This window comes from Eumetopias jubatus, unplaced genomic scaffold, assembly GCF_037043125.1.
Source record: "Eumetopias jubatus isolate StellerSeaLion01/CBP00866 unplaced genomic scaffold, mEumJub1_p1.0 scaffold_307, whole genome shotgun sequence".
NCBI lineage: Eukaryota > Metazoa > Chordata > Mammalia > Carnivora > Otariidae > Eumetopias > Eumetopias jubatus.
In genome coordinates this window covers 11,769-37,554 of record NW_028275113.1, presented here as the reverse complement: position 1 = coordinate 37,554, position 25,786 = coordinate 11,769, and the positions used below count along the sequence as shown (strand labels likewise).

Sequence of the window (25,786 nt, the reverse complement as noted above, 5' to 3'; positions counted from 1 at the left end):
GCCCTAAGATCCTGCTCTGTGCCTCCCGACCCGCGCCCTGCCGCTCTTCGCTCCTCACTCCCCACCCGCCCCCCCCTCCTGCCCTGGGCCTTGCACCTGCCTGCCCGCCTGCCTGCCTTCCAACCGGCCCAGGGGACGGGGGCGCCTGCAGCGCCCCCCTGTCGCGAAAGTCCAGGCACTCTCCCGCACGGGGACTCTCCAGTCCCGGCAGCCGCCGCCGCCACCGCCGCCTGGCTCCCGAGATGGCAAAGGGGAGCGTCGGGGCGCCGGGAGCGCGGCCCGCGCGGTGTTCTCCGCGCCCACCCACCCACCGTCCCCCACCCTCCGCCCGAGGGCAAGCGAGGGCCGCCACCAGGCCTTCCCGCCTCTCCACCCCGCCTTGCTCAAAGCCAGCGCCAGCCACCGGCGCCCGCCAGGGACCCTCCTCAGCAGCCCAACCCCATCGCCCTTCCTCCGCCACCCTTCCCTCGCCCACCCACCGACGCCAGGACCCGACTGAGAGACTCGAGAGCACGGCTGGCACAGACGAACGCACAGACACTCGGGGAAAGACAGAGACCCAGAGAGAGGGAGATGTAGATAGAGAGGAAGAGACACACAGGGGGAGACACAGACAGAGCATCCAACACACAGACCCGCTCGGACCGCACGACAGACGCACGCAGACCCTGACCTGGATGTGCACAGGGACTCAGACTCAGGTGCCCCCGACAGAAACAGACACACAGCCCACACACACCGCACAGCACACAGCACAGCACAGCACAGCACAGCACAGGACAGCACACAACACCACACCACAGCACACCACACACACACACACACACACAGACACACACACACACACACACACACACGGAGGAGGCTGTGTTGGCGAGGAAGCTGGCCCCGGGGAGGGTGGTCGTCCTTGGGCGTGGTTTGGGCGCCCAGGAGCTCCTCGGGGCCCGAGGACTTGCAGCCCAGTCTCCAGGAAACCCGCTCTGCTCCCATTCCTGCCCGGGACCCTCTGTGGCCCTGGGCGCGTACGGGCCATTCTCCTATGCTCTCGTCCTTGACTTGGGGGGCCGCTTTTGCTCGTCGGGCGCCGCGCGCCGCCGTCCCGCCGTGTCGATGAGCGAACGAGCCTCGCTCTTCGCTTCGCCGTTGCGGGGAGACTGAGCACGGACTCGGGTGTCAACGGGTGGTCCCGGGTGCCAACGGGTGAGGGCCCGGGCGGTCGGCCATCTTGTATCATGCCCACACGGAGCGGGGACCCCCGGCCCGGGGGCAAAGGGACGGTGATCCGCCGGGAGGGGGGGAATGCCCGCCCGGGTGGAAGCGCAGCCCAGGGCTGCTGGGGAGAAGGTGGAGGCGTGCCCAGGCAGAAGATGGGGCCGGTTGCCCGGTGTGCCTGGGCACTCGGGGCGGCCCAGGGGAATGGCCAGTGACTCGGTGGATGAGGGCCCGAGGCGCGGGACCTCGGAAGGGCACGCCTGCCTGCCGGGCCGGGGTGCCGTCCCATACGCGCTCCCACCCCCACCCCCACCCCCACCCCGCCCCCTACGCCCACCCTCTCCCCCACACCCCTCCCCCACCCCCGGCCCCACCCCCACCGCGCCCCAAGCCCGCCGCGGTCCTCGCCGCCCTCCCCCTTTACCTCCCTCCGAACCCGCCGCCTCCCCCCGACCCACCCGCCCCCGCCGCCCCCCAGCCCGCCCTTGTTCAAGTGGGCGTGGGCGTGGTGGCTTGCAGGTGGAAGGGCCGGCTGGCGGCCGTTTGCCCGTGCAGCCGGCACCCGCAGCGGGCCCGGGACCCGCGGGGCGGTGCGCGCGTGGCGAGGGGCCGGGGGCCATGGCGTGTTTGGAGGAAGCCTTGCTGGGTAAGGCGGGGGGGGGGGGGGCTGTGGCGGCAAAGGGAGGGGAAGGGAGGCCGAAGGGGCAAGAAAAGACCAAGAAAAAAAGCCTACAGCACCCGGTATTCCCAGGCGGTCTCCCATCCAAGTACTAACCAGGCCCGACCCTGCTTAGCTTCCGAGATCAGACGAGATCGGGCGCGTTCAGGGTGGTATGGCCGTAGACGTGAGCTGCTGCCACTAGGCGCCCTAAGAGCCTGCTCTGTGCCTCCCGACCCGCGCCCTGCCGCTCTTCGCTCCTCACTCCCCACCCGCCCCCCCTCCTGCCCTGGGCCTTGCACCTGCCTGCCCGCCTGCCTGCCTTCCAACCGGCCCAGGGGACGGGGGCGCCTGCAGCGCCCCCCTGTCGCGAAAGTCCAGGCACTCTCCCGCACGGGGACTCTCCAGTCCCGGCAGCCGCCGCCGCCACCGCCGCCTGGCTCCCGAGATGGCAAAGGGGAGCGTCGGGGCGCCGGGAGCGCGGCCCGCGCGGTGTTCTCCGCGCCCACCCACCCACCGTCCCCCACCCTCCGCCCGAGGGCAAGCGAGGGCCGCCACCAGGCCTTCCCGCCTCTCCACCCCGCCTTGCTCAAAGCCAGCGCCAGCCACCGGCGCCCGCCAGGGACCCTCCTCAGCAGCCCAACCCCATCGCCCTTCCTCCGCCACCCTTCCCTCGCCCACCCACCGACGCCAGGACCCGACTGAGAGACTCGAGAGCACGGCTGGCACAGACGAACGCACAGACACTCGGGGAAAGACAGAGACCCAGAGAGAGGGAGATGTAGATAGAGAGGAAGAGACACACAGGGGGAGACACAGACAGAGCATCCAACACACAGACCCGCTCGGACCGCACGACAGACGCACGCAGACCCTGACCTGGATGTGCACAGGGACTCAGACTCAGGTGCCCCCGACAGAAACAGACACACAGCCCACACACACCGCACAGCACACAGCACAGCACAGCACAGCACAGGACAGCACAGAACACCACACCACAGCACACCACACACACACACACACACACACAAACACACACACACACACGGAGGAGGCTGTGTTGGCGAGGAAGCTGGCCCCGGGGAGGGTGGTCGTCCTTGGGCGTGGTTTGGGCGCCCAGGAGCTCCTCGGGGCCCGAGGACTTGCAGCCCAGTCTCCAGGAAACCCGCTCTGCTCCCATTCCTGCCCGGGACCCTCTGTGGCCCTGGGCGCGTACGGGCCATTCTCCTATGCTCTCGTCCTTGACTTGGGGGGCCGCTTTTGCTCGTCGGGCGCCGCGCGCCGCCGTCCCGCCGTGTCGATGAGCGAGCGAGCCTCGCTCTTCGCTTCGCCGTTGCGGGGAGACTGAGCACGGACTCGGGTGTCAACGGGTGGTCCCGGGTGCCAACGGGTGAGGGCCCGGGCGGTCGGCCATCTTGTATCATGCCCACACGGAGCGGGGACCCCCGGCCCGGGGGCAAAGGGACGGTGATCCGCCGGGAGGGGGGGAATGCCCGCCCGGGTGGAAGCGCAGCCCAGGGCTGCTGGGGAGAAGGTGGAGGCGTGCCCAGGCAGAAGATGGGGCCGGTTGCCCGGTGTGCCTGGGCACTCGGGGCGGCCCAGGGGAATGGCCAGTGACTCGGTGGATGAGGGCCCGAGGCGCGGGACCTCGGAAGGGCACGCCTGCCTGCCGGGCCGGGGTGCCGTCCCATACGCGCTCCCACCCCCACCCCCACCCCCACCCCGCCCCCTACGCCTACCCCCTCCCCCACACCCCTCCCCCAACCCCGGCCCCACCCCCACCGCGCCCCCTACGCCCACCCCCTCCCCCACACCCCTCCCCCACCCCCACCCCCACCCCCACCCCGCCCCCTACGCCCACCCTCTCCCCCACACCCCTCCCCCACCCCCGGCCCCAACCCACCGCGCCCCAAGCCCGCCGCGGTCCTCGCCGCCCTCCCCCTTTACCTCCCTCCGAACCCGCCGCCTCCCCCCGACCCACCCGCCCCCGCCGCCCCCCAGCCCGCCCTTGTTCAAGTGGGCGTGGGCGTGGTGGCTTGCAGGTGGAAGGGCCGGCTGGCGGCCGTTTGCCCGTGCAGCCGGCACCCGCAGCGGGCCCGGGACCCGCGGGGCGGTGCGCGCGTGGCGAGGGGCCGGGGGCCAGGGGGTGTTTGGAGGAAGCCTTGCTGGGTAAGGCGGGGGGGGGGGCTGTGGCGGCAAAGGGAGGGGAAGGGAGGCCGAAGGGGCAAGAAAAGACCAAGAAAAAAAGCCTACAGCACCCGGTATTCCCAGGCGGTCTCCCATCCAAGTACTAACCAGGCCCGACCCTGCTTAGCTTCCGAGATCAGACGAGATCGGGCGCGTTCAGGGTGGTATGGCCGTAGACGTGAGCTGCTGCCACTAGGCGCCCTAAGAGCCTGCTCTGTGCCTCCCGACCCGCGCCCTGCCGCTCTTCGCTCCTCACTCCCCACCCGCCCCCCCTCCTGCCCTGGGCCTTGCACCTGCCTGCCCGCCTGCCTGCCTTCCAACCGGCCCAGGGGACGGGGGCGCCTGCAGCGCCCCCCTGTCGCGAAAGTCCAGGCACTCTCCCGCACGGGGACTCTCCAGTCCCGGCAGCCGCCGCCGCCACCGCCGCCTGGCTCCCGAGATGGCAAAGGGGAGCGTCGGGGCGCCGGGAGCGCGGCCCGCGCGGTGTTCTCCGCGCCCACCCACCCACCGTCCCCCACCCTCCGCCCGAGGGCAAGCGAGGGCCGCCACCAGGCCTTCCCGCCTCTCCACCCCGCCTTGCTCAAAGCCAGCGCCAGCCACCGGCGCCCGCCAGGGACCCTCCTCAGCAGCCCAACCCCATCGCCCTTCCTCCGCCACCCTTCCCTCGCCCACCCACCGACGCCAGGACCCGACTGAGAGACTCGAGAGCACGGCTGGCACAGACGAACGCACAGACACTCGGGGAAAGACAGAGACCCAGAGAGAGGGAGATGTAGATAGAGAGGAAGAGACACACAGGGGGAGACACAGACAGAGCATCCAACACACAGACCCGCTCGGACCGCACGACAGACGCACGCAGACCCTGACCTGGATGTGCACAGGGACTCAGACTCAGGTGCCCCCGACAGAAACAGACACACAGCCCACACACACCGCACAGCACACAGCACAGCACAGCACAGCACAGCACAGGACAGCACAGAACACCACACCACAGCACACCACACACACACACACACACACACACACACACACACACACACACACACGGAGGAGGCTGTGTTGGCGAGGAAGCTGGCCCCGGGGAGGGTGGTCGTCCTTGGGCATGGTTTGGGCGCCCAGGAGCTCCTCGGTGCCCGAGGACTTGCAGCCCAGTCTCCAGGAAACCCGCTCTGCCCCCATTCCTGCCCGGGACCCTCTGTGGCCCTGGGCGCGTACGGGCCATTCTCCTATGCTCTCGTCCTTGACTTGGGGGGCCGCTTTTGCTCGTCGGGCGCCGCGCGCCGCCGTCCCGCCGTGTCGATGAGCGAACGAGCCTCGCTCTTCGCTTCGCCGTTGCGGGAGACTGAGCACGGAGTCGGGTGTCAACGGGTGGTCCCGGGTGCCAACGGGTGAGGGCCCGGGCGATCGGCCAACTTGTACCATGCCCACACGGAGCGGGGACCCCCGGCCCGGGGGCAAAGGGACGGTGATCCGCCGGGAGGGGGGGAATGCCCGCCCGGGTGGAAGCGCAGCCCAGGGCTGCTGGGGAGAAGGTGGAGGCGTGCCCAGGCAGAAGATGGGGCCGGTTGCCCGGTGTGCCTGGGCACTCGGGGCGGCCCAGGGGAATGGCCAGTGACTCGGTGGATGAGGGCCCGAGGCGCGGGACCTCGGAAGGGCACGCCTGCCTGCCGGGCCGGGGTGCCGTCCCATACGCGCTCCCACCCCCACCCCCTCCCCCACCCCGCCCCCTACGCCCACCCTCTCCCCCACACCCCTCCCCCACACCCGGCCCCACCCCCACCGCGCCCCAAGCCCGCCGCGGTCCTCGCCGCCCTCCCCCTTTACCTCCCTCCGAACCCGCCGCCTCCCCCCGACCCACCCGCCCCCGCCGCCCCCCAGCCCGCCCTTGTTCAAGTGGGCGTGGGCGTGGTGGCTTGCAGGTGGAAGGGCCGGCTGGCGGCCGTTTGCCCGTGCAGCCGGCACCCGCAGCGGGCCCGGGACCCGCGGGGCGGTGCGCGCGTGGCGAGGGGCCGGGGGCCAGGGCGTGTTTGGAGGAAGCCTTGCTGGGTAAGGCGGGGGGGGGGGCTGTGGCGGCAAAGGGAGGGGAAGGGAGGCCGAAGGGGCAAGAAAAGACCAAGAAAAAAAGCCTACAGCACCCGGTATTCCCAGGCGGTCTCCCATCCAAGTACTAACCAGGCCCGACCCTGCTTAGCTTCCGAGATCAGACGAGATCGGGCGCGTTCAGGGTGGTATGGCCGTAGACGTGAGCTGCTGCCACTAGGCGCCCTAAGAGCCTGCTCTGTGCCTCCCGACCCGCGCCCTGCCGCTCTTCGCTCCTCACTCCCCACCCGCCCCCCCTCCTGCCCTGGGCCTTGCACCTGCCTGCCCGCCTGCCTGCCTTCCAACCGGCCCAGGGGACGGGGGCGCCTGCAGCGCCCCCCTGTCGCGAAAGTCCAGGCACTCTCCCGCACGGGGACTCTCCAGTCCCGGCAGCCGCCGCCGCCACCGCCGCCTGGCTCCCGAGATGGCAAAGGGGAGCGTCGGGGCGCCGGGAGCGCGGCCCGCGCGGTGTTCTCCGCGCCCACCCACCCACCGTCCCCCACCCTCCGCCCGAGGGCAAGCGAGGGCCGCCACCAGGCCTTCCCGCCTCTCCACCCCGCCTTGCTCAAAGCCAGCGCCAGCCACCGGCGCCCGCCAGGGACCCTCCTCAGCAGCCCAACCCCATCGCCCTTCCTCCGCCACCCTTCCCTCGCCCACCCACCGACGCCAGGACCCGACTGAGAGACTCGAGAGCACGGCTGGCACAGACGAACGCACACACACTCGGGGAAAGACAGAGACCCAGAGAGAGGGAGATGTAGATAGAGAGGAAGAGACACACAGGGGGAGACACAGACAGAGCATCCAACACACAGACCCACTCGGACCGCACGACAGACGCACGCAGACCCTGACCTGGATGTGCACAGAGACTCAGACTCAGGTGCCCCCGACAGAAACAGACACACAGCCCACACACACCGCACAGCACACAGCACAGCACAGCACAGCACAGCACAGGACAGCACAGAACACCACACCACAGCACACCACACACACACACACACACACACACACACACACACACACACACACACACGGAGGAGGCTGTGTTGGCGAGGAAGCTGGCCCCGGGGAGGGTGGTCGTCCTTGGGCATGGTTTGGGCGCCCAGGAGCTCCTCGGGGCCCGAGGACTTGCAGCCCAGTCTCCAGGAAACCCGCTCTGCCCCCATTCCTGCCCGGGACCCTCTGTGGCCCTGGGCGCGTACGGGCCATTCTCCTATGCTCTCGTCCTTGACTTGGGGGGCCGCTTTTGCTCGTCGGGCGCCGCGCGCCGCCGTCCCGCCGTGTCGATGAGCGAACGAGCCTCGCTCTTCGCTTCGCCGTTGCGGGAGACTGAGCACGGAGTCGGGTGTCAACGGGTGGTCCCGGGTGCCAACGGGTGAGGGCCCGGGCGATCGGCCAACTTGTACCATGCCCACACGGAGCGGGGACCCCCGGCCCGGGGGCAAAGGGACGGTGATCCGCCGGGAGGGGGGGAATGCCCGCCCGGGTGGAAGCGCAGCCCAGGGCTGCTGGGGAGAAGGTGGAGGCGTGCCCAGGCAGAAGATGGGGCCGGTTGCCCGGTGTGCCTGGGCACTCGGGGCGGCCCAGGGGAATGGCCAGTGACTCGGTGGATGAGGGCCCGAGGCGCGGGACCTCGGAAGGGCACGCCTGCCTGCCGGGCCGGGGTGCCGTCCCATACGCGCTCCCACCCCCACCCCCTCCCCCACCCCGCCCCCTACGCCCACCCTCTCCCCCACACCCCTCCCCCACCCCCGGCCCCACCCCCACCGCGCCCCAAGCCCGCCGCGGTCCTCGCCGCCCTCCCCCTTTACCTCCCTCCGAACCCGCCGCCTCCCCCCGACCCACCCGCCCCCGCCGCCCCCCAGCCCGCCCTTGTTCAAGTGGGCGTGGGCGTGGTGGCTTGCAGGTGGAAGGGCCGGCTGGCGGCCGTTTGCCCGTGCAGCCGGCACCCGCAGCGGGCCCGGGACCCGCGGGGCGGTGCGCGCGTGGCGAGGGGCCGGGGGCCAGGGGGTGTTTGGAGGAAGCCTTGCTGGGTAAGGCGGGGGGGGGGGGCTGTGGCGGCAAAGGGAGGGCAAGGGAGGCCGAAGGGGCAAGAAAAGACCAAGAAAAAAAGCCTACAGCACCCGGTATTCCCAGGCGGTCTCCCATCCAAGTACTAACCAGGCCCGACCCTGCTTAGCTTCCGAGATCAGACGAGATCGGGCGCGTTCAGGGTGGTATGGCCGTAGACGTGAGCTGCTGCCACTAGGCGCCCTAAGAGCCTGCTCTGTGCCTCCCGACCCGTGCCCTGCCGCTCTTCGCTCCTCACTCCCCACCCGCCCCCCCTCCTGCCCTGGGCCTTGCACCTGCCTGCCCGCCTGCCTGCCTTCCAACCGGCCCAGGGGACGGGGGCGCCTGCAGCGCCCCCCTGTCGCGAAAGTCCAGGCACTCTCCCGCACGGGGACTCTCCAGTCCCGGCAGCCGCCGCCGCCACCGCCGCCTGGCTCCCGAGATGGCAAAGGGGAGCGTCGGGGCGCCGGGAGCGCGGCCCGCGCGGTGTTCTCCGCGCCCACCCACCCACCGTCCCCCACCCTCCGCCCGAGGGCAAGCGAGGGCCGCCACCAGGCCTTCCCGCCTCTCCACCCCGCCTTGCTCAAAGCCAGCGCCAGCCACCGGCGCCCGCCAGGGACCCTCCTCAGCAGCCCAACCCCATCGCCCTTCCTCCGCCACCCTTCCCTCGCCCACCCACCGACGCCAGGACCCGACTGAGAGACTCGAGAACACGGCTGGCACAGACGAACGCACAGACACTCGGGGAAAGACAGAGACCCAGAGAGAGGGAGATGTAGATAGAGAGGAAGAGACACACAGGGGGAGACACAGACAGAGCATCCAACACACAGACCCGCTCGGACCGCACGACAGACGCACGCAGACCCTGACCTGGATGTGCACAGGGACTCAGACTCAGGTGCCCCCGACAGAAACAGACACACAGCCCACACACACCGCACAGCACACAGCACAGCACAGCACAGCACAGCACAGGACAGCACAGAACACCACACCACAGCACACCACACACACACACACACACACACAGACACACACACACACACACACACACACACACACGGAGGAGGCTGTGTTGGCGAGGAAGCTGGCCCCGGGGAGGGTGGTCGTCCTTGGGCGTGGTTTGGGCGCCCAGGAGCTCCTCGGGGCCCGAGGACTTGCAGCCCAGTCTCCAGGAAACCCGCTCTGCTCCCATTCCTGCCCGGGACCCTCTGTGGCCCTGGGCGCGTACGGGCCATTCTCCTATGCTCTCGTCCTTGACTTGGGGGGCCGCTTTTGCTCGTCGGGCGCCGCGCGCCGCCGTCCCGCCGTGTCGATGAGCGAACGAGCCTCGCTCTTCGCTTCGCCGTTGCGGGGAGACTGAGCACGGACTCGGGTGTCAACGGGTGGTCCCGGGTGCCAACGGGTGAGGGCCCGGGCGGTCGGCCATCTTGTATCATGCCCACACGGAGCGGGGACCCCCGGCCCGGGGGCAAAGGGACGGTGATCCGCCGGGAGGGGGGGAATGCCCGCCCGGGTGGAAGCGCAGCCCAGGGCTGCTGGGGAGAAGGTGGAGGCGTGCCCAGGCAGAAGATGGGGCCGGTTGCCCGGTGTGCCTGGGCACTCGGGGCGGCCCAGGGGAATGGCCAGTGACTCGGTGGATGAGGGCCCGAGGCGCGGGACCTCGGAAGGGCACGCCTGCCTGCCGGGCCGGGGTGCCGTCCCATACGCGCTCCCACCCCCACCCCCACCCCCACCCCGCCCCCTACGCCCACCCCCTCCCCCACACCCCTCCCCCACCCCCGGCCCCACCCCCACCGCGCCCCAAGCCCCCCGTGGTCCTCGCCGCCCTCCCCCTTTACCTCCCTCCGAACCCGCCGCCTCCCCCCGACCCACCCGCCCCCGCCGCCCCCCAGCCCGCCCTTGTTCAAGTGGGCGTGGGCGTGGTGGCTTGCAGGTGGAAGGGCCGGCTGGCGTCCGTTTGCCCGTGCAGCCGGCACCCGCAGCGGGCCCGGGACCCGCGGGGCGGTGCGCGCGTGGCGAGGGGCCGGGGGCCAGGGCGTGTTTGGAGGAAGCCTTGCTGGGTAAGGCGGGGGGGGGGGCTGTGGCGGCAAAGGGAGGGGAAGGGAGGCCGAAGGGGCAAGAAAAGACCAAGAAAAAAAGCCTACAGCACCCGGTATTCCCAGGCGGTCTCCCATCCAAGTACTAACCAGGCCCGACCCTGCTTAGCTTCCGAGATCAGACGAGATCGGGCGCGTTCAGGGTGGTATGGCCGTAGACGTGAGCTGCTGCCACTAGGCGCCCTAAGAGCCTGCTCTGTGCCTCCCGACCCGCGCCCTGCCGCTCTTCGCTCCTCACTCCCCACCCGCCCCCCCTCCTGCCCTGGGCCTTGCACCTGCCTGCCCGCCTGCCTGCCTTCCAACCGGCCCAGGGGACGGGGGCGCCTGCAGCGCCCCCCTGTCGCGAAAGTCCAGGCACTCTCCCGCACGGGGACTCTCCAGTCCCGGCAGCCGCCGCCGCCACCGCCGCCTGGCTCCCGAGATGGCAAAGGGGAGCGTCGGGGCGCCGGGAGCGCGGCCCGCGCGGTGTTCTCCGCGCCCACCCACCCACCGTCCCCCACCCTCCGCCCGAGGGCAAGCGAGGGCCGCCACCAGGCCTTCCCGCCTCTCCACCCCGCCTTGCTCAAAGCCAGCGCCAGCCACCGGCGCCCGCCAGGGACCCTCCTCAGCAGCCCAACCCCATCGCCCTTCCTCCGCCACCCTTCCCTCGCCCACCCACCGACGCCAGGACCCGACTGAGAGACTCGAGAGCACGGCTGGCACAGACGAACGCACACACACTCGGGGAAAGACAGAGACCCAGAGAGAGGGAGATGTAGATAGAGAGGAAGAGACACACAGGGGGAGACACAGACAGAGCATCCAACACACAGACCCACTCGGACCGCACGACAGACGCACGCAGACCCTGACCTGGATGTGCACAGAGACTCAGACTCAGGTGCCCCCGACAGAAACAGACACACAGCCCACACACACCGCACAGCACACAGCACAGCACAGCACAGCACAGCACAGGACAGCACAGAACACCACACCACAGCACACCACACACACACACACACACACACACACACGGAGGAGGCTGTGTTGGCGAGGAAGCTGGCCCCGGGGAGGGTGGTCGTCCTTGGGCATGGTTTGGGCGCCCAGGAGCTCCTCGGGGCCCGAGGACTTGCAGCCCAGTCTCCAGGAAACCCGCTCTGCCCCCATTCCTGCCCGGGACCCTCTGTGGCCCTGGGCGCGTACGGGCCATTCTCCTATGCTCTCGTCCTTGACTTGGGGGGCCGCTTTTGCTCGTCGGGCGCCGCGCGCCGCCGTCCCGCCGTGTCGATGAGCGAACGAGCCTCGCTCTTCGCTTCGCCGTTGCGGGAGACTGAGCACGGAGTCGGGTGTCAACGGGTGGTCCCGGGTGCCAACGGGTGAGGGTCCGGGCGATCGGCCAACTTGTACCATGCCCACACGGAGCGGGGACCCCCGGCCCGGGGGCAAAGGGACGGTGATCCGCCGGGAGGGGGGGAATGCCCGCCCGGGTGGAAGCGCAGCCCAGGGCTGCTGGGGAGAAGGTGGAGGCGTGCCCAGGCAGAAGATGGGGCCGGTTGCCCGGTGTGCCTGGGCACTCGGGGCGGCCCAGGGGAATGGCCAGTGACTCGGTGGATGAGGGCCCGAGGCGCGGGAACTCGGAAGGGCACGCCTGCCTGCCGGGCCGGGGTGCCGTCCCATACGCGCTCCCACCCCCACCCCCTCCCCCACCCCGCCCCCTACGCCCACCCTCTCCCCCACACCCCTCCCCCACACCCGGCCCCACCCCCACCGCGCCCCAAGCCCGCCGCGGTCCTCGCCGCCCTCCCCCTTTACCTCCCTCCGAACCCGCCGCCTCCCCCCGACCCACCCGCCCCCGCCGCCCCCCAGCCCGCCCTTGTTCAAGTGGGCGTGGGCGTGGTGGCTTGCAGGTGGAAGGGCCGGCTGGCGGCCGTTTGCCCGTGCAGCCGGCACCCGCAGCGGGCCCGGGACCCGCGGGGCGGTGCGCGCGTGGCGAGGGGCCGGGGGCCAGGGGGTGTTTGGAGGAAGCCTTGCTGGGTAAGGCGGGGGGGGGGGGGCTGTGGCGGCAAAGGGAGGGGAAGGGAGGCCGAAGGGGCAAGAAAAGACCAAGAAAAAAAGCCTACAGCACCCGGTATTCCCAGGCGGTCTCCCATCCAAGTACTAACCAGGCCCGACCCTGCTTAGCTTCCGAGATCAGACGAGATCGGGCGCGTTCAGGGTGGTATGGCCGTAGACGTGAGCTGCTGCCACTAGGCGCCCTAAGAGCCTGCTCTGTGCCTCCCGACCCGCGCCCTGCCGCTCTTCGCTCCTCACTCCCCACCCGCCCCCCCTCCTGCCCTGGGCCTTGCACCTGCCTGCCCGCCTGCCTGCCTTCCAACCGGCCCAGGGGACGGGGGCGCCTGCAGCGCCCCCCTGTCGCGAAAGTCCAGGCACTCTCCCGCACGGGGACTCTCCAGTCCCGGCAGCCGCCGCCGCCACCGCCGCCTGGCTCCCGAGATGGCAAAGGGGAGCTTCGGGGCGCCGGGAGCGCGGCCCGCGCGGTGTTCTCCGCGCCCACCCACCCACCGTCCCCCACCCTCCGCCCGAGGGCAAGCGAGGGCCGCCACCAGGCCTTCCCGCCTCTCCACCCCGCCTTGCTCAAAGCCAGCGCCAGCCACCGGCGCCCGCCAGGGACCCTCCTCAGCAGCCCAACCCCATCGCCCTTCCTCCGCCACCCTTCCCTCGCCCACCCACCGACGCCAGGACCCGACTGAGAGACTCGAGAGCACGGCTGGCACAGACGAACGCACAGACACTCGGGGAAAGACAGAGACCCAGAGAGAGGGAGATGTAGATAGAGAGGAAGAGACACACAGGGGGAGACACAGACAGAGCATCCAACACACAGACCCGCTCGGACCGCACGACAGACGCACGCAGACCCTGACCTGGATGTGCACAGGGACTCAGACTCAGGTGCCCCCGACAGAAACAGACACACAGCCCACACACACCGCACAGCACACAGCACAGCACAGCACAGCACAGCACAGGACAGCACAGAACACCACACCACAGCACACCACACACACACACACACACACACACACACACACACACACACACACACACACGGAGGAGGCTGTGTTGGCGAGGAAGCTGGCCCCGGGGAGGGTGGTCGTCCTTGGGCATGGTTTGGGCGCCCAGGAGCTCCTCGGGGCCCGAGGACTTGCAGCCCAGTCTCCAGGAAACCCGCTCTGCCCCCATTCCTGCCCGGGACCCTCTGTGGCCCTGGGCGCGTACGGGCCATTCTCCTATGCTCTCGTCCTTGACTTGGGGGGCCGCTTTTGCTCGTCGGGCGCCGCGCGCCGCCGTCCCGCCGTGTCGATGAGCGAACGAGCCTCGCTCTTCGCTTCGCCGTTGCGGGAGACTGAGCACGGAGTCGGGTGTCAACGGGTGGTCCCGGGTGCCAACGGGTGAGGGCCCGGGCGATCGGCCAACTTGTACCATGCCCACACGGAGCGGGGACCCCCGGCCCGGGGGCAAAGGGACGGTGATCCGCCGGGAGGGGGGGAATGCCCGCCCGGGTGGAAGCGCAGCCCAGGGCTGCTGGGGAGAAGGTGGAGGCGTGCCCAGGCAGAAGATGGGGCCGGTTGCCCGGTGTGCCTGGGCACTCGGGGCGGCCCAGGGGAATGGCCAGTGACTCGGTGGATGAGGGCCCGAGGCGCGGGACCTCGGAAGGGCACGCCTGCCTGCCGGGCCGGGGTGCCGTCCCATACGCGCTCCCACCCCCACCCCCTCCCCCACCCCGCCCCCTACGCCCACCCTCTCCCCCACACCCCTCCCCCACCCCCGGCCCCACCCCCACCGCGCCCCAAGCCCGCCGCGGTCCTCGCCGCCCTCCCCCTTTACCTCCCTCCGAACCCGCCGCCTCCCCCCGACCCACCCGCCCCCGCCGCCCCCCAGCCCGCCCTTGTTCAAGTGGGCGTGGGCGTGGTGGCTTGCAGGTGGAAGGGCCGGCTGGCGGCCGTTTGCCCGTGCAGCCGGCACCCGCAGCGGGCCCGGGACCCGCGGGGCGGTGCGCGCGTGGCGAGGGGCCGGGGGCCAGGGGGTGTTTGGAGGAAGCCTTGCTGGGTAAGGCGGGGGGGGGGGGCTGTGGCGGCAAAGGGAGGGCAAGGGAGGCCGAAGGGGCAAGAAAAGACCAAGAAAAAAAGCCTACAGCACCCGGTATTCCCAGGCGGTCTCCCATCCAAGTACTAACCAGGCCCGACCCTGCTTAGCTTCCGAGATCAGACGAGATCGGGCGCGTTCAGGGTGGTATGGCCGTAGACGTGAGCTGCTGCCACTAGGCGCCCTAAGAGCCTGCTCTGTGCCTCCCGACCCGTGCCCTGCCGCTCTTCGCTCCTCACTCCCCACCCGCCCCCCCTCCTGCCCTGGGCCTTGCACCTGCCTGCCCGCCTGCCTGCCTTCCAACCGGCCCAGGGGACGGGGGCGCCTGCAGCGCCCCCCTGTCGCGAAAGTCCAGGCACTCTCCCGCACGGGGACTCTCCAGTCCCGGCAGCCGCCGCCGCCACCGCCGCCTGGCTCCCGAGATGGCAAAGGGGAGCGTCGGGGCGCCGGGAGCGCGGCCCGCGCGGTGTTCTCCGCGCCCACCCACCCACCGTCCCCCACCCTCCGCCCGAGGGCAAGCGAGGGCCGCCACCAGGCCTTCCCGCCTCTCCACCCCGCCTTGCTCAAAGCCAGCGCCAGCCACCGGCGCCCGCCAGGGACCCTCCTCAGCAGCCCAACCCCATCGCCCTTCCTCCGCCACCCTTCCCTCGCCCACCCACCGACGCCAGGACCCGACTGAGAGACTCGAGAACACGGCTGGCACAGACGAACGCACAGACACTCGGGGAAAGACAGAGACCCAGAGAGAGGGAGATGTAGATAGAGAGGAAGAGACACACAGGGGGAGACACAGACAGAGCATCCAACACACAGACCCGCTCGGACCGCACGACAGACGCACGCAGACCCTGACCTGGATGTGCACAGGGACTCAGACTCAGGTGCCCCCGACAGAAACAGACACACAGCCCACACACACCGCACAGCACACAGCACAGCACAGCACAGCACAGCACAGGACAGCACAGAACACCACACCACAGCACACCACACACACACACACACACACACAGACACACACACACACACACACACACACACACACACGGAGGAGGCTGTGTTGGCGAGGAAGCTGGCCCCGGGGAGGGTGGTCGTCCTTGGGCGTGGTTTGGGCGCCCAGGAGCTCCTCGGGGCCCGAGGACTTGCAGCCCAGTCTCCAGGAAACCCGCTCTGCTCCCATTCCTGCCCGGGACCCTCTGTGGCCCTGGGCGCGTACGGGCCATTCTCCTATGCTCTCGTCCTTGACTTGGGGGGCCGCTTTTGCTCGTCGGGCGCCGCGCGCCGCCGTCCCGCCGTGTCGATGAGCGAACGAGCCTCGCTCTTCGCTTCGCCGTTGCGGGGAGACTGAGCACGGACTCGGGTGTCAACGGGTGGTCCCGGGTGCCAACGGGTGAGGGCCCGGGCGGTCGGCCATCTTGTATCATGCCCACACGGAGCGGGGACCCCCGGCCCGGGGGCAAAGGGACGGTGATCCGCCGGGAGGGGGGGAATGCCCGCCCGGGTGGAAGCGCAGCCCAGGGCTGCTGGGGAGAAGGTGGAGGCGTGCCCAGGCAGAAGATGGGGCCGGTTGCCCGGTGTGCCTGGGCACTCGGGGCGGCCCAGGGGAATGGCCAGTGACTCGGTGGATGAGGGCCCGAGGCGCGGGACCTCGGAAGGGCACGCCTGCCTGCCGGGCCGGGGTGCCGTCCCATACGCGCTCCCACCCCCACCCCCACCCCCACCCCGCCCCCTACGCCCACCCCCTCCCCCACACCCCTCCCCCACCCCCGGCCCCACCCCCACCGCGCCCCAAGCCCCCCGTGGTCCTCGCCGCCCTCCCCCTTTACCTCCCTCCGAACCCGCCGCCTCCCCCCGACCCACCCGCCCCCGCCGCCCCCCAGCCCGCCCTTGTTCAAGTGGGCGTGGGCGTGGTGGCTTGCAGGTGGAAGGGCCGGCTGGCGTCCGTTTGCCCGTGCAGCCGGCACCCGCAGCGGGCCCGGGACCCGCGGGGCGGTGCGCGCGTGGCGAGGGGCCGGGGGCCAGGGCGTGTTTGGAGGAAGCCTTGCTGGGTAAGGCGGGGGGGGGGGCTGTGGCGGCAAAGGGAGGGGAAGGGAGGCCGAAGGGGCAAGAAAAGACCAAGAAAAAAAGCCTACAGCACCCGGTATTCCCAGGCGGTCTCCCATCCAAGTACTAACCAGGCCCGACCCTGCTTAGCTTCCGAGATCAGACGAGATCGGGCGCGTTCAGGGTGGTATGGCCGTAGACGTGAGCTGCTGCCACTAGGCGCCCTAAGAGCCTGCTCTGTGCCTCCCGACCCGCGCCCTGCCGCTCTTCGCTCCTCACTCCCCACCCGCCCCCCCTCCTGCCCTGGGCCTTGCACCTGCCTGCCCGCCTGCCTGCCTTCCAACCGGCCCAGGGGACGGGGGCGCCTGCAGCGCCCCCCTGTCGCGAAAGTCCAGGCACTCTCCCACGGGGACTCTCCAGTCCCGGCAGCCGCCGCCGCCACCGCCGCCTGGCTCCCGAGATGGCAAAGGGGAGCGTCGGGGCGCCGGGAGCGCGGCCCGCGCGGTGTTCTCCGCGCCCACCCACCCACCGTCCCCCACCCTCCGCCCGAGGGCAAGCGAGGGCCGCCACCAGGCCTTCCCGCCTCTCCACCCCGCCTTGCTCAAAGCCAGCGCCAGCCACCGGCGCCCGCCAGGGACCCTCCTCAGCAGCCCAACCCCATCGCCCTTCCTCCGCCACCCTTCCCTCGCCCACCCACCGACGCCAGGACCCGACTGAGAGACTCGAGAGCACGGCTGGCACAGACGAACGCACACACACTCGGGGAAAGACAGAGACCCAGAGAGAGGGAGATGTAGATAGAGAGGAAGAGACACACAGGGGGAGACACAGACAGAGCATCCAACACACAGACCCACTCGGACCGCACGACAGACGCACGCAGACCCTGACCTGGATGTGCACAGAGACTCAGACTCAGGTGCCCCCGACAGAAACAGACACACAGCCCACACACACCGCACAGCACACAGCACAGCACAGCACAGCACAGCACAGGACAGCACAGAACACCACACCACAGCACACCACACACACACACACACACACACACACACGGAGGAGGCTGTGTTGGCGAGGAAGCTGGCCCCGGGGAGGGTGGTCGTCCTTGGGCATGGTTTGGGCGCCCAGGAGCTCCTCGGGGCCCGAGGACTTGCAGCCCAGTCTCCAGGAAACCCGCTCTGCCCCCATTCCTGCCCGGGACCCTCTGTGGCCCTGGGCGCGTACGGGCCATTCTCCTATGCTCTCGTCCTTGACTTGGGGGGCCGCTTTTGCTCGTCGGGCGCCGCGCGCCGCCGTCCCGCCGTGTCGATGAGCGAACGAGCCTCGCTCTTCGCTTCGCCGTTGCGGGAGACTGAGCACGGAGTCGGGTGTCAACGGGTGGTCCCGGGTGCCAACGGGTGAGGGTCCGGGCGATCGGCCAACTTGTACCATGCCCACACGGAGCGGGGACCCCCGGCCCGGGGGCAAAGGGACGGTGATCCGCCGGGAGGGGGGGAATGCCCGCCCGGGTGGAAGCGCAGCCCAGGGCTGCTGGGGAGAAGGTGGAGGCGTGCCCAGGCAGAAGATGGGGCCGGTTGCCCGGTGTGCCTGGGCACTCGGGGCGGCCCAGGGGAATGGCCAGTGACTCGGTGGATGAGGGCCCGAGGCGCGGGAACTCGGAAGGGCACGCCTGCCTGCCGGGCCGGGGTGCCGTCCCATACGCGCTCCCACCCCCACCCCCTCCCCCACCCCGCCCCCTACGCCCACCCTCTCCCCCACACCCCTCCCCCACACCCGGCCCCACCCCCACCGCGCCCCAAGCCCGCCGCGGTCCTCGCCGCCCTCCCCCTTTACCTCCCTCCGAACCCGCCGCCTCCCCCCGACCCACCCGCCCCCGCCGCCCCCCAGCCCGCCCTTGTTCAAGTGGGCGTGGGCGTGGTGGCTTGCAGGTGGAAGGGCCGGCTGGCGGCCGTTTGCCCGTGCAGCCGGCACCCGCAGCGGGCCCGGGACCCGCGGGGCGGTGCGCGCGTGGCGAGGGGCCGGGGGCCAGGGGGTGTTTGGAGGAAGCCTTGCTGGGTAAGGCGGGGGGGGGGGGGCTGTGGCGGCAAAGGGAGGGGAAGGGAGGCCGAAGGGGCAAGAAAAGACCAAGAAAAAAAGCCTACAGCACCCGGTATTCCCAGGCGGTCTCCCATCCAAGTACTAACCAGGCCCGACCCTGCTTAGCTTCCGAGATCAGACGAGATCGGGCGCGTTCAGGGTGGTATGGCCGTAGACGTGAGCTGCTGCCACTAGGCGCCCTAAGAGCCTGCTCTGTGCCTCCCGACCCGCGCCCTGCCGCTCTTCGCTCCTCACTCCCCACCCGCCCCCCCTCCTGCCCTGGGCCTTGCACCTGCCTGCCCGCCTGCCTGCCTTCCAACCGGCCCAGGGGACGGGGGCGCCTGCAGCGCCCCCCTGTCGCGAAAGTCCAGGCACTCTCCCGCACGGGGACTCTCCAGTCCCGGCAGCCGCCGCCGCCACCGCCGCCTGGCTCCCGAGATGGCAAAGGGGAGCTTCGGGGCGCCGGGAGCGCGGCCCGCGCGGTGTTCTCCGCGCCCACCCACCCACCGTCCCCCACCCTCCGCCCGAGGGCAAGCGAGGGCCGCCACCAGGCCTTCCCGCCTCTCCACCCCGCCTTGCTCAAAGCCAGCGCCAGCCACCGGCGCCCGCCAGGGACCCTCCTCAGCAGCCCAACCCCATCGCCCTTCCTCCGCCACCCTTCCCTCGCCCACCCACCGACGCCAGGACCCGACTGAGAGACTCGAGAGCACGGCTGGCACAGACGAACGCACAGACACTCGGGGAAAGACAGAGACCCAGAGAGAGGGAGATGTAGATAGAGAGGAAGAGACACACAGGGGGAGACACAGACAGAGCATCCAACACACAGACCCGCTCGGACCGCACGACAGACGCACGCAGACCCTGACCTGGATGTGCACAGGGACTCAGACTCAGGTGCCCCCGACAGAAACAGACACACAGCCCACACACACCGCACAGCACACAGCACAGCACAGCACAGCACAGCACAGGACAGCACAGAACACCACACCACAGCACACCACACACACACACACATACACACAGACACACACACACACACACACACACACACACACACGGAGGAGGCTGTGTTGGCGAGGAAGCTGGCCCCGGGGAGGGTGGTCGTCCTTGGGCGTGGTTTGGGCGCCCAGGAGCTCCTCGGGGCCCGAGGACTTGCAGCCCAGTCTCCAGGAAACCCGCTCTGCTCCCATTCCTGCCCGGGACCCTCTGTGGCCCTGGGCGCGTACGGGCCATTCTCCTATGCTCTCGTCCTTGACTTGGGGGGCCGCTTTTGCTCGTCGGGCGCCGCGCGCCGCCGTCCCGCCGTGTCGATGAGCGAGCGAGCCTCGCTCTTCGCTTCGCCGTTGCGGGGAGACTGAGCACGGACTCGGGTGTCAACGGGTGGTCCCGGGTGCCAACGGGTGAGGGCCCGGGCGGTCGGCCATCTTGTATCATGCCCACACGGAGCGGGGACCCCCGGCCCGGGGGCAAAGGGACGGTGATCCGCCGGGAGGGGGGGAATGCCCGCCCGGGTGGAAGCGCAGCCCAGGGCTGCTGGGGAGAAGGTGGAGGCGTGCCCAGGCAGAAGATGGGGCCGGTTGCCCGGTGTGCCTGGGCACTCGGGGCGGCCCAGGGGAATGGCCAGTGACTCGGTGGATGAGGGCCCGAGGCGCGGGACCTCGGAAGGGCACGCCTGCCTGCCGGGCCGGGGTGCCGTCCCATACGCGCTCCCACCCCCACCCCCACCCCCACCCCGCCCCCTACGCCTACCCCCTCCCCCACACCCCTCCCCCACCCCCGGCCCCACCCCCACCGCGCCCCCTACGCCCACCCCCTCCCCCACACCCCTCCCCCACCCCCACCCCCACCCCCACCCCGCCCCCTACGCCCACCCTCTCCCCCACACCCCTCCCCCACACCCGGCCCCACCCCCACCGCGCCCCAAGCCCGCCGCGGTCCTCGCCGCCCTCCCCCTTTACCTCCCTCCGAACCCGCCGCCTCCCCCCGACCCACCCGCCCCCGCCGCCCCCCAGCCCGCCCTTGTTCAAGTGGGCGTGGGCGTGGTGGCTTGCAGGTGGAAGGGCCGGCTGGCGGCCGTTTGCCCGTGCAGCCGGCACCCGCAGCGGGCCCGGGACCCGCGGGGCGGTGCGCGCGTGGCGAGGGGCCGGGGGCCAGGGGGTGTTTGGAGGAAGCCTTGCTGGGTAAGGCGGGGGGGGGGGCTGTGGCGGCAAAGGGAGGGGAAGGAGGCCGAAGGGGCAAGAAAAGACCAAGAAAAAAAGCCTACAGCACCCGGTATTCCCAGGCGGTCTCCCATCCAAGTACTAACCAGGCCCGACCCTGCTTAGCTTCCGAGATCAGACGAGATCGGGCGCGTTCAGGGTGGTATGGCCGTAGACGTGAGCTGCTGCCACTAGGCGCCCTAAGAGCCTGCTCTGTGCCTCCCGACCCGCGCCCTGCCGCTCTTCGCTCCTCACTCCCCACCCGCCCCCCCTCCTGCCCTGGGCCTTGCACCTGCCTGCCCGCCTGCCTGCCTTCCAACCGGCCCAGGGGACGGGGGCGCCTGCAGCGCCCCCCTGTCGCGAAAGTCCAGGCACTCTCCCGCACGGGGACTCTCCAGTCCCGGCAGCCGCCGCCGCCACCGCCGCCTGGCTCCCGAGATGGCAAAGGGGAGCGTCGGGGCGCCGGGAGCGCGGCCCGCGCGGTGTTCTCCGCGCCCACCCACCCACCGTCCCCCACCCTCCGCCCGAGGGCAAGCGAGGGCCGCCACCAGGCCTTCCCGCCTCTCCACCCCGCCTTGCTCAAAGCCAGCGCCAGCCACCGGCGCCCGCCAGGGACCCTCCTCAGCAGCCCAACCCCATCGCCCTTCCTCCGCCACCCTTCCCTCGCCCACCCACCGACGCCAGGACCCGACTGAGAGACTCGAGAGCACGGCTGGCACAGACGAACGCACAGACACTCGGGGAAAGACAGAGACCCAGAGAGAGGGAGATGTAGATAGAGAGGAAGAGACACACAGGGGGAGACACAGACAGAGCATCCAACACACAGACCCGCTCGGACCGCACGACAGACGCACGCAGACCCTGACCTGGATGTGCACAGGGACTCAGACTCAGGTGCCCCCGACAGAAACAGACACACAGCCCACACACACCGCACAGCACACAGCACAGCACAGCACAGCACAGCACAGGACAGCACAGAACACCACACCACAGCACACCACACACACACACACACACACACAGACACACACACACACACACACACACGGAGGAGGCTGTGTTGGCGAGGAAGCTGGCCCCGGGGAGGGTGGTCGTCCTTGGGCGTGGTTTGGGCGCCCAGGAGCTCCTCGGGGCCCGAGGACTTGCAGCCCAGTCTCCAGGAAACCCGCTCTGCTCCCATTCCTGCCCGGGACCCTCTGTGGCCCTGGGCGCGTACGGGCCATTCTCCTATGCTCTCGTCCTTGACTTGGGGGGCCGCTTTTGCTCGTCGGGCGCCGCGCGCCGCCGTCCCGCCGTGTCGATGAGCGAACGAGCCTCGCTCTTCGCTTCGCCGTTGCGGGGAGACTGAGCACGGACTCGGGTGTCAACGGGTGGTCCCGGGTGCCAACGGGTGAGGGCCCGGGCGGTCGGCCATCTTGTATCATGCCCACACGGAGCGGGGACCCCCGGCCCGGGGGCAAAGGGACGGTGATCCGCCGGGAGGGGGGGAATGCCCGCCCGGGTGGAAGCGCAGCCCAGGGCGGCTGGGGAGAAGGTGGAGGCGTGCCCAGGCAGAAGATGGGGCCGGTTGCCCGGTGTGTCTGGGCACTCGGGGCGGCCCAGGGGAATGGCCAGTGACTCGGTGGATGAGGGCCCGAGGCGCGGGACCTCGGAAGGGCACGCCTGCCTGCCGGGCAGGGGTGCCGTCCCATACGCGCTCCCACCCCCACCCCCACCCCGCCCCCTACGCCCACCCCCTCCCCCACACCCCTCCCCCACCCCCGGCCCCACCCCCACCGCGCCCCAAGCCCGCCGCGGTCCTCGCCGCCCTCCCCCTTTACCTCCCTCCAAACCCGCCGCCTCCCCCCGACCCACCCGCCCCCGCCGCCCCCCAGCCCGCCCTTGTTCAAGTGGGCGTGGGCGTGGTGGCTTGCAGGTGGAAGGGCCGGCTGGCGGCCGTTTGCCCGTGCAGCCGGCACCCGCAGCGGGCCCGGGACCCGCGGGGCGGTGCGCGCGTGGCGAGGGGCCGGGGGCCAGGGCGTGTTTGGAGGAAGCCTTGCTGGGTAAGGCGGGGGGGGGGGGCTGTGGCGGCAAAGGGAGGGGAAGGGAGGCCGAAGGGGCAAGAAAAGACCAAGAAAAAAAGCCTACAGCACCCGGTATTCCCAGGCGGTCTCCCATCCAAGTACTAACCAGGCCCGACCCTGCTTAGCTTCCGAGATCAGACGAGATCGGGCGCGTTCAGGGTGGTATGGCCGTAGACGTGAGCTGCTGCCACTAGGCGCCCTAAGAGCCTGCTCTGTGCCTCCCGACCCGCGCCCTGCCGCTCTTCGCTCCTCACTCCCCACCCGCCCCCCCTCCTGCCCTGGGCCTTGCACCTGCCTGCCCGCCTGCCTGCCTTCCAACCGGCCCAGGGGACGGGGGCGCCTGCAGCGCCCCCCTGTCGCGAAAGTCCAGGCACTCTCCCGCACGGGGACTCTCCAGTCCCGGCAGCCGCCGCCGCCACCGCCGCCTGGCTCCCGAGATGGCAAAGGGGAGCGTCGGGGCGCCGGGAGCGCGGCCCGCGCGGTGTTCTCCGCGCCCACCCACCCACCGTCCCCCACCCTCCGCCCGAGGGCAAGCGAGGGCCGCCACCAGGCCTTCCCGCCTCTCCACCCCGCCTTGCTCAAAGCCAGCGCCAGCCACCGGCGCCCGCCAGGGACCCTCCTCAGCAGCCCAACCCCATCGCCCTTCCTCCGCCACCCTTCCCTCGCCCACCCACCGACGCCAGGACCCGACTGAGAGACTCGAGAGCACGGCTGGCACAGACGAACGCACACACACTCGGGGAAAGACAGAGACCCAGAGAGAGGGAGATGTAGATAGAGAGGAAGAGACACACAGGGGGAGACACAGACAGAGCATCCAACACACAGACCCACTCGGACCGCACGACAGACGCACGCAGACCCTGACCTGGATGTGCACAGAGACTCAGACTCAGGTGCCCCCGACAGAAACAGACACACAGCCCACACACACCGCACAGCACACAGCACAGCACAGCACAGCACAGCACAGGACAGCACAGAACACCACACCACAGCACACCACACACACACACACACACACACACACACACACACACACACACACACACACGGAGGAGGCTGTGTTGGCGAGGAAGCTGGCCCCGGGGAGGGTGGTCGTCCTTGGGCATGGTTTGGGCGCCCAGGAGCTCCTCGGTGCCCGAGGACTTGCAGCCCAGTCTCCAGGAAACCCGCTCTGCCCCCATTCCTGCCCGGGACCCTCTGTGGCCCTGGGCGCGTACGGGCCATTCTCCTATGCTCTCGTCCTTGACTTGGGGGGCCGCTTTTGCTCGTCGGGCGCCGCGCGCCGCCGTCCCGCCGTGTCGATGAGCGAACGAGCCTCGCTCTTCGCTTCGCCGTTGCGGGAGACTGAGCACGGAGTCGGGTGTCAACGGGTGGTCCCGGGTGCCAACGGGTGAGGGCCCGGGCGATCGGCCAACTTGTACCATGCCCACACGGAGCGGGGACCCCCGGCCCGGGGGCAAAGGGACGGTGATCCGCCGGGAGGGGGGGAATGCCCGCCCGGGTGGAAGCGCAGCCCAGGGCTGCTGGGGAGAAGGTGGAGGCGTGCCCAGGCAGAAGATGGGGCCGGTTGCCCGGTGTGCCTGGGCACTCGGGGCGGCCCAGGGGAATGGCCAGTGACTCGGTGGATGAGGGCCCGAGGCGCGGGACCTCGGAAGGGCACGCCTGCCTGCCGGGCCGGGGTGCCGTCCCATACGCGCTCCCACCCCCACCCCCTCCCCCACCCCGCCCCCTACGCCCACCCTCTCCCCCACACCCCTCCCCCACACCCGGCCCCACCCCCACCGCGCCCCAAGCCCGCCGCGGTCCTCGCCGCCCTCCCCCTTTACCTCCCTCCGAACCCGCCGCCTCCCCCCGACCCACCCGCCCCCGCCGCCCCCCAGCCCGCCCTTGTTCAAGTGGGCGTGGGCGTGGTGGCTTGCAGGTGGAAGGGCCGGCTGGCGGCCGTTTGCCCGTGCAGCCGGCACCCGCAGCGGGCCCGGGACCCGCGGGGCGGTGCGCGCGTGGCGAGGGGCCGGGGGCCAGGGCGTGTTTGGAGGAAGCCTTGCTGGGTAAGGCGGGGGGGGGTCTGTGGCGGCAAAGGGAGGGGAAGGGAGGCCGAAGGGGCAAGAAAAGACCAAGAAAAAAAGCCTACAGCACCCGGTATTCCCAGGCGGTCTCCCATCCAAGTACTAACCAGGCCCGACCCTGCTTAGCTTCCGAGATCAGACGAGATCGGGCGCGTTCAGGGTGGTATGGCCGTAGACGTGAGCTGCTGCCACTAGGCGCCCTAAGAGCCTGCTCTGTGCCTCCCGACCCGCGCCCTGCCGCTCTTCGCTCCTCACTCCCCACCCGCCCCCCCTCCTGCCCTGGGCCTTGCACCTGCCTGCCCGCCTGCCTGCCTTCCAACCGGCCCAGGGGACGGGGGCGCCTGCAGCGCCCCCCTGTCGCGAAAGTCCAGGCACTCTCCCGCACGGGGACTCTCCAGTCCCGGCAGCCGCCGCCGCCACCGCCGCCTGGCTCCCGAGATGGCAAAGGGGAGCGTCGGGGCGCCGGGAGCGCGGCCCGCGCGGTGTTCTCCGCGCCCACCCACCCACCGTCCCCCACCCTCCGCCCGAGGGCAAGCGAGGGCCGCCACCAGGCCTTCCCGCCTCTCCACCCCGCCTTGCTCAAAGCCAGCGCCAGCCACCGGCGCCCGCCAGGGACCCTCCTCAGCAGCCCAACCCCATCGCCCTTCCTCCGCCACCCTTCCCTCGCCCACCCACCGACGCCAGGACCCGACTGAGAGACTCGAGAGCACGGCTGGCACAGACGAACGCACACACACTCGGGGAAAGACAGAGACCCAGAGAGAGGGAGATGTAGATAGAGAGGAAGAGACACACAGGGGGAGACACAGACAGAGCATCCAACACACAGACCCACTCGGACCGCACGACAGACGCACGCAGACCCTGACCTGGATGTGCACAGAGACTCAGA

The 25,786-nt window shown here is 70.7% G+C and overlaps 12 non-coding genes across 12 annotated transcripts; all 12 read right to left on the bottom strand.

Moving 5' to 3' along the window:
• Positions 1–1,938: 1,938 nt before the first annotated feature.
• LOC148161274 (5S ribosomal RNA) lies at positions 1,939–2,057 on the bottom strand. Its single transcript, XR_015767703.1, has one exon. It is a non-coding gene; the product is annotated as a 5S ribosomal RNA (ribosomal RNA).
• Positions 2,058–4,119: 2,062 nt separating this feature from the next.
• Positions 4,120–4,238, bottom strand: LOC148161273 (5S ribosomal RNA). Its single transcript, XR_015767702.1, has one exon. It is a non-coding gene; the product is annotated as a 5S ribosomal RNA (ribosomal RNA).
• Positions 4,239–6,189: 1,951 nt separating this feature from the next.
• Positions 6,190–6,308, bottom strand: LOC148161272 (5S ribosomal RNA). The gene has a single exon (XR_015767700.1). It is a non-coding gene; the product is annotated as a 5S ribosomal RNA (ribosomal RNA).
• Positions 6,309–8,262: 1,954 nt separating this feature from the next.
• Positions 8,263–8,381, bottom strand: LOC148161271 (5S ribosomal RNA). Its single transcript, XR_015767699.1, has one exon. It is a non-coding gene; the product is annotated as a 5S ribosomal RNA (ribosomal RNA).
• A 1,962-nt stretch (positions 8,382–10,343) lies between these two features.
• Positions 10,344–10,462, bottom strand: LOC148161270 (5S ribosomal RNA). The gene has a single exon (XR_015767698.1). It is a non-coding gene; the product is annotated as a 5S ribosomal RNA (ribosomal RNA).
• Positions 10,463–12,397: 1,935 nt separating this feature from the next.
• LOC148161269 (5S ribosomal RNA) lies at positions 12,398–12,516 on the bottom strand. The gene has a single exon (XR_015767697.1). It is a non-coding gene; the product is annotated as a 5S ribosomal RNA (ribosomal RNA).
• Positions 12,517–14,472: 1,956 nt separating this feature from the next.
• LOC148161268 (5S ribosomal RNA) lies at positions 14,473–14,591 on the bottom strand. The gene has a single exon (XR_015767696.1). It is a non-coding gene; the product is annotated as a 5S ribosomal RNA (ribosomal RNA).
• Positions 14,592–16,555: 1,964 nt separating this feature from the next.
• Positions 16,556–16,674, bottom strand: LOC148161267 (5S ribosomal RNA). The gene has a single exon (XR_015767695.1). It is a non-coding gene; the product is annotated as a 5S ribosomal RNA (ribosomal RNA).
• A 1,933-nt stretch (positions 16,675–18,607) lies between these two features.
• On the bottom strand, positions 18,608–18,726 carry LOC148161266 (5S ribosomal RNA). Its single transcript, XR_015767694.1, has one exon. It is a non-coding gene; the product is annotated as a 5S ribosomal RNA (ribosomal RNA).
• Positions 18,727–20,811: 2,085 nt separating this feature from the next.
• On the bottom strand, positions 20,812–20,930 carry LOC148161265 (5S ribosomal RNA). The gene has a single exon (XR_015767693.1). It is a non-coding gene; the product is annotated as a 5S ribosomal RNA (ribosomal RNA).
• A 1,949-nt stretch (positions 20,931–22,879) lies between these two features.
• LOC148161264 (5S ribosomal RNA) lies at positions 22,880–22,998 on the bottom strand. Its single transcript, XR_015767692.1, has one exon. It is a non-coding gene; the product is annotated as a 5S ribosomal RNA (ribosomal RNA).
• A 1,954-nt stretch (positions 22,999–24,952) lies between these two features.
• LOC148161263 (5S ribosomal RNA) lies at positions 24,953–25,071 on the bottom strand. Its single transcript, XR_015767691.1, has one exon. It is a non-coding gene; the product is annotated as a 5S ribosomal RNA (ribosomal RNA).
• Between the last annotated feature and the right edge of the window lie 715 nt (positions 25,072–25,786).